Source organism: Oryctolagus cuniculus, chromosome 1, assembly GCF_051225735.1.
Source record: "Oryctolagus cuniculus isolate XC-2025 breed Fujian yellow rabbit chromosome 1, ASM5122573v1, whole genome shotgun sequence".
In the NCBI taxonomy this organism is placed as follows: domain Eukaryota; kingdom Metazoa; phylum Chordata; class Mammalia; order Lagomorpha; family Leporidae; genus Oryctolagus; species Oryctolagus cuniculus.
In genome coordinates, this window is record NC_142867.1 from 87,103,751 (window position 1) to 87,110,374 (window position 6,624).

The window sequence follows — 6,624 nt, forward strand, 5'->3', positions numbered from 1 at the left end:
ACCAAAATTAACATTTGGGATTGCATCAAATTGAGAAGTTTCTGTACTGCAAAAGAAACAGTCAGGAAAGTGAAGAGGCAACTGACAGAATGGGAAAAAATATTTGCAAACTATGCAACAGATAAAGGGTTGATAACCAGAAAGAAATCAAGAAACTCCACAACATCAAAACAAACAACCCACTTAAGAGATGGGCCAAGGACCTCAATAGACATTTTTCAAAAGAGGAAATCCAAATAGCCAACAGACACATGAAAAAATGTTCAAGATCACTAGCAATCAAGGAAATGCAAATCAAAACCACAATGAGGTTTCCCCTCACCCCAGTTAGAATGGCTCACATTCAGAAATCTACCAACAATAGATGCTGGAGAGGATGTGGGGAAAAAAGGACACTAACCCACTGTTGGTGGGAATGCAAACTGGTGAAGCCACTATGGAAGTCAGTCTGGAGATTCCTCAGAAATCTGAATATAACCCTACCATTCAACCCAGCCATTCCACTCCTTGGAATTTACCCAAAGGAAATTAAATTGGCAAACAAAAAAGCTGTCTGCACCTTAATGTTTATTGCAGCTCAATTCACAATGGCTAAGACCTGGAACCAACCCAAATGCCCATCAACAGTAGACTGGATAAAGAAATTATGGGACATGTACTCTATAGAATACTATACAGCAGTCAAAAACAACGAAATCCGGTCATTTGCAACAAGATGGAGTAATTTGGAAAACATCATGCTGAGTGAATTAAGCAAGTCCCAAAGGGACAAATATCGTATGTTCTCCCTGATCAGCGACAACTAACTGAGCACCAAAGGGGAAACTTGTTGAAGTGAAATGGACACTATGAGAAACAGTGACCTGATCAGCTCTTGTCCTGACTGTTGATGTACAATGTAATACTTTATCCATTATAGTATTTTTTTTGTCCTAGTTCTATTGGTTGAACTCTGTAATTAACACACAATTATTCTTAGGTGTTTAAATTTTAACTGAAAAGTGATCCCTGTTAGGAATCTGGAAAACATTATGCTGAGTGAAATAAGCCAGTCCCAAAGGGACAAATACCATATGTTCTCCCTGATCGGTGACAACTAACTGAGCACCAAAAAGGAAACCTGTTAAAATGAAATGAACACTATGAGAAATGGTGACTTGATCAGCCCTTGCCCTGACTATTGATGAACAACTTAACATGTTATCCCTCTTATTATTTTTTTTTGTTTATTTGTTCTACTTAATACTTTTGGTTGAATACTGTAATCAATACACAATTCTTCTTAAGTGCTGAAACTTAACTGAAAAGTGATCCCTGTTAAATATAAGAGTGGGAGTAAGAGAGGGAAGAGATGTGCAATTCAGGACATGCTCAAGCTGACTTACCTCAAATGGTAGAGTTAGAAACATACCAGGGGATTCGAATTCAATCCCATCAAGGTGGCATGTACCAATGCCATCTCACTAGTCCCAATGATCAATGTCTGTTCACAATTGATCATAATGATAGGACTAAGAGCCAAAGGGAGCACATAAACAAGAATAGTGTCTGCAAATACTAGCTGATAGAATCAAAAAGGGAGAGAATGATCCAACATGGGAAGCGAGATACACAGCAGACCCATAGAATGGCGGATGTCCTAAACAGCACTCTGGCCTCAGAATCAGCCCTTAAGGCATGCGAATCTGGCTGAAAAGCCCATGAGAGTATCACAGGTATTTTTTCAAAGGCATTAATTATCTCCTAATTTTCTTTTCTTTTTTTTTTTTTTTTTTTTTTTTTTTTTTTTTTTTTTTTTTTTTTTTTTACAGGCAGAGTGGACAGTGAGAGAGAGAGACAGAGAGAAAGGTCTTCCTTTTGCCATTGGTTCACCCTCCAATGGCCGCCAAGGCCGGAGCACTGCGGCAGGCGCACTGCACTGATCCAATGGCAGGAGCCAGGTGCTTCTCCTGGTCTCCCATGGGGTGCAGGGCCCAAGTACTTGGGCCATCCTCCACTGCACTCCCTGGCCACAGCAGAGAGCTGGCCTGGAAGAGGGGCAACTGGGACAGAATCCGGTGCCCCAACCGGGACTAGAATCCAGTGTGCCGGCACTGCAAGGTGGAGGATTAGCCTATTGAGCCACAGCGCCGGCCCCTAATTTTCAAATGCAATTACCTCCATATATCTTTATTTAACTTGCCAACTATTTAGCATCCTACTGTGCACTGTTATGTTCCTTAAAACTATTTTTCATTGGCCTCAATTGTGAACAAAACTACTCATCCAGTTTTCCAAATCATGAACCTAGGCAGTTTCACTGTCCTTTATGACTCCTTTTTTCTGTCTTTGTCCTTCAAATACTCATACCTACACACCAGTTTCTTGGCTACCAATACTATAAAAAATAACTAAATATCCTTCAAATCACTATTCTTGATCTCAACTGCTTCAGCCTTTGTGCTTCTCATGTTGACTGGAATCTATGCAATAGCTATCAACATGTCCAATTTGTCTTTCTCCATGCTCCCAACCATTCTGTTCTCTAGAACTCAAAACATGACCCCATGTGGGAGTCAAGCAATAGGAGAAGGTTGTATTATTGTATAGCAGCATTTCCAACAAATCTTAAATAGATCAACAACATTTAGATCTACATAACCACAGAAGCTCTTTTAAATTTTCTTTATTTTTTATTTACTTGAAAGGCAGGGAGAGAGAGAGAGAGAGGGCGGGAGGAGGAGGGAGAGAGAGAAAGAGAGAGAGAGAGATTTCATCTGCTGGTTCACTCCTCAGCCAAATCAGGACAGTCAAATCCAGGAGCCAGGAACTTAATGCAGGTCTCCCACATGGGTGGCAGGTACCCAAATACTTGGTTCATCACCTGCTGCTCCCGGGGTGTGTATTAGTAGGAAACTGAATCAGTGGCCAGAGTCAGGACTCCACCCCAGACACTCTGAAATGGGATGTGGATATCGCAAGTAGTGTCTCCCCACTGCACCAAATACCTGACCCATATTACACTCTATCTGCTGAACCCTCTCCCTCCATTTTTCCTCCCTCAATCCCTTTACACTCTACTAAGAGTTCCAAAGGGAGGTAAACTATGAACACAGAGAGTTTAGGTCGGATGTGAAAGACAGTTGAGGGCTACAGACACAGCACAGAGTGGTAGAAACAGCAATGGACTTGGGTCCCATCTGGACCACTTCCTAACCATGTGACTTTGGGCCTGTCCCTGAATCTCTCTGAACTTCAGTTTTGAAGTAGGGTGATAATTAATGATACCTGTCTATGATGTCATGAGGTTTTAAATAAAGATTAAGTATGATAAATATAAAAGGACTTTGTCAACTACATATTACATATACCAGGTATTTTATTATAAGGTTATGAATGGAAAGAAATTTGGAAAATTTACTTCCAGGGAAAGTGAAGAGAAAAAATAACAGCAATGAAATAAAGAAGATGGAAAAAGACACAGAGTAAGATGCAGAATTTCTTAATACAAATGATTTCACTAAAAATAAGAGAAATACAGCCTAGAGTTTACAAGCATGTTTCAATTTTCTTGAGTTATAATTTAGTTCTGCAGTTATGAGTTGGGTCCTTCAGACATGTTAATAATGCCAAAAATAATTCATAATAGCAATATTCCCCATTCTTTATCATGTGCTAGACACTGCTCTAAGTGTTTACATAAATTACTTCTGAGTTTCAATTTCTTCATGCTTAAAATGGAGCCAGCAATTACTGTGTCTTCCTTATAAGATTACTGTGAAAATTAAGTGAATTAGCATGACATTTGTCATGTAGATAGAACTAAAAACATTGTTATTGTTAGCTATGGAAGTACTAAAGGTGAAATCATGTATGTGTGTATATGTACTTTCCCTTATTCCTCCTAGTAAGTATAGTTTAAAACTCTGGAAAACATATACAAAACAAACATAAGAAGACCCAAACGTGGATCAAAGAGGGATGGCTAGCTAGGGACTTTGGATTGGTTTTATGTGATGATGGGTTCTTGGATTTTCTTTTTGCTTTATATATCTCTGGCATAAAACTCAGAGGCCAGTAACATGGAAATACCAATGGGAGGCAGCAACAAAACTGCAAGTAGAAAACTCTGTTGTCTCCAGCCAAAAGACCAGGAAAAGGGCAGTAATAGGAGAACTTCTAGACAAAAAATCATCTGCCCTCAGCCAAACATCATGGAAAAAACCCATGGCCTTATGTCATCAGCAAAAACTGAGTAGGAGACCAAGATTTCCACTCTTGCTTATCTGTAACTAGGTCCTCCTACTACACCTTCCACTGTGTGGTGTCAGAAGTCAGAGTGGGGAGCTCAGACTCTGACACTGATTCAGCAATAATGAACGCACTGCACTTACAGTATTATATTAGTGGAGGTCACAAGGGGACCCACCAGTCACAACAGTCACAAGTCATTACTACCTCTCCCTGCTGGGATAGTTTAAGAGCAAGCCTAGTGAGGAACTTAGATTTTCACTCTCACAGGTTAGTAATGAATGAGGCGTACTCCCAACATTGTCCCCAGGAGCTCTGTCTGTGTTAGTGTTTTTGCTAAAGAAAAAATATTTTTTAACTTTTATTTAATAAATATAAATTTCCAAAGTACAGTTTATGGATTACAATGGCTTTTCCCCCCCATAACTTCCCTCCCACCTGCAACCCTCCCATCTCCCACTCCCTCTCCCATTCCATTCGCATCAAGATTCATTTTCAATTATCTTTATATACAGAAGATCAATTTAGTATATCAAAGATTTCAACAGTTTAAAGCAAAAGATTTTAGAAAAAGAATTTCATGACAAAATACTCAAGCTAGGTTCAATGAAAAGTCACATAGTATACCAAAACCCAGGAAAATCTTAAATTGAATGAAAAAAAAAAACCTCCCAAAATCACTAACAAAAATCACTGAGGTGACACAGCTGTTGGAATTCTCTGAAAGGAATTTTAAATTAGCCATCATAAAAATTCTTAAGTGAGCAATTACAAATATATTTGAAACAAATAAAAAATAGAAACTCTCAGCAAAGAAATAAAAGATAAAAAGTAGAATGAAGTGGAAATTTTGAACCTGAAAAATACAATAACAAAAATAAAAATTGAATGGATGGCTTTAACAGAATAGAGGAGATAGAGGACAGAACCAAAAAACATGAATTCAGGAAAATAAAATTTGAGCAGAAGGAAAACAAGGGGAAAGGATGGAAACGAACAGGATCACAGGGACTTATGGGACTAAAAAAAATCTGGCATTTGTGTCTGCTGACATGAGAAAGGGAAGAAGAAGATAGGGATGAAAAAGTACTTGAAGAATTAATGACCAGAAATTTTCCAAATTTTGGAAAAGATAAAAACTTACAGATTCAACAAGCTGAGCAAATTCCAAATAGCATAAATTCAAATAAATTCTTATCAAAACATATTATATTCAAACATCTGAAAACTAAAGACAAGAAATGAGTATAAAAAGCACTCAGAGGAAATGAGAACCAATTTCAATGACAATAAATTTCTCATCAGAAATCCGGGGCTCACTTGGCTAATCCTCTGCCTGAGGCACTGGCACACCGGGTTCTAGTCCCGGTCGGGGCGCCGGATTCTGTCCCGTTTGCTCCTCTTCCAGCCCAGCTCTCTGCTGTGGCCCAGGAAGGCAGTGGAAGATGGCTCAAGTGTTTGGGCCCTGCACCCGCATGGGAGACCAGGAGAAGCACCTGGCTCCTGGCTTTGGAACAGCGTGGTGCACCGGCCGCAGCAGCCATTGGAGGATGAACCAACGGAAAAGGATGACCTTTCTGTCTGTCTCTCTCACTGTCTAACTCTGCCTGTCAAAAAATAAATAAATAAATAAATAAATAAATAAATAAAAAGAAATCATGGGTGATAAAGGGAATTAGCACAAAATAAATTTCAAATGCTGAGATAACAGAATTATCAGCCCCAATATTTATATCTGGTAAAAATATACTTCAGCAATAAAGGGGAAACATAGCTCTATCAGAAAGGGAAAACAAAGAGAATTTGTTCTCACAGACCTACCCTGATGAATGGTTCAAGGAAGTTCTTGAAACAGAGAATGTTCAAAAAGAATCTTAGAACATCTGGAAGAAAGAAGAAAAAATATCTAAAATATGAGTAAATTCAACAGCCTTTCTTCTCTTTGGTTCTCTAAACTGTGTTTGATGATTGAAGCAAAAATTATAACATTGTTTGATGTGGTTCTCACTGTATGTGGAGGAAATATTTAAGACAATTTACATTGTAAATAGGAGAGGGTAAAGACACCTACTGGGAAATAAAATGTCTGCACTTTATTCAACCTGATATAATGTTGACATAAGTAGACTTTGATAAGTTAAATGTGTACAATGCTTATAACAGCCACTAAAATCTATACAATGAGATTTATCACAAAATGCTAAAGATAAATCAAAATAGAATCCTCAAATTTGTTCAAATAAACCATAGGAAGTCAGGAAAAAGAGAAATGAAAAACAGAACAAACAAAACAAAAAATGAAATGGCAGACTCTAAGCTCTAATATATCAATAATTACATTAAATTTAAATGGACCATGACTCCACTTATGCAGTATTCTTAAGATGACAATAT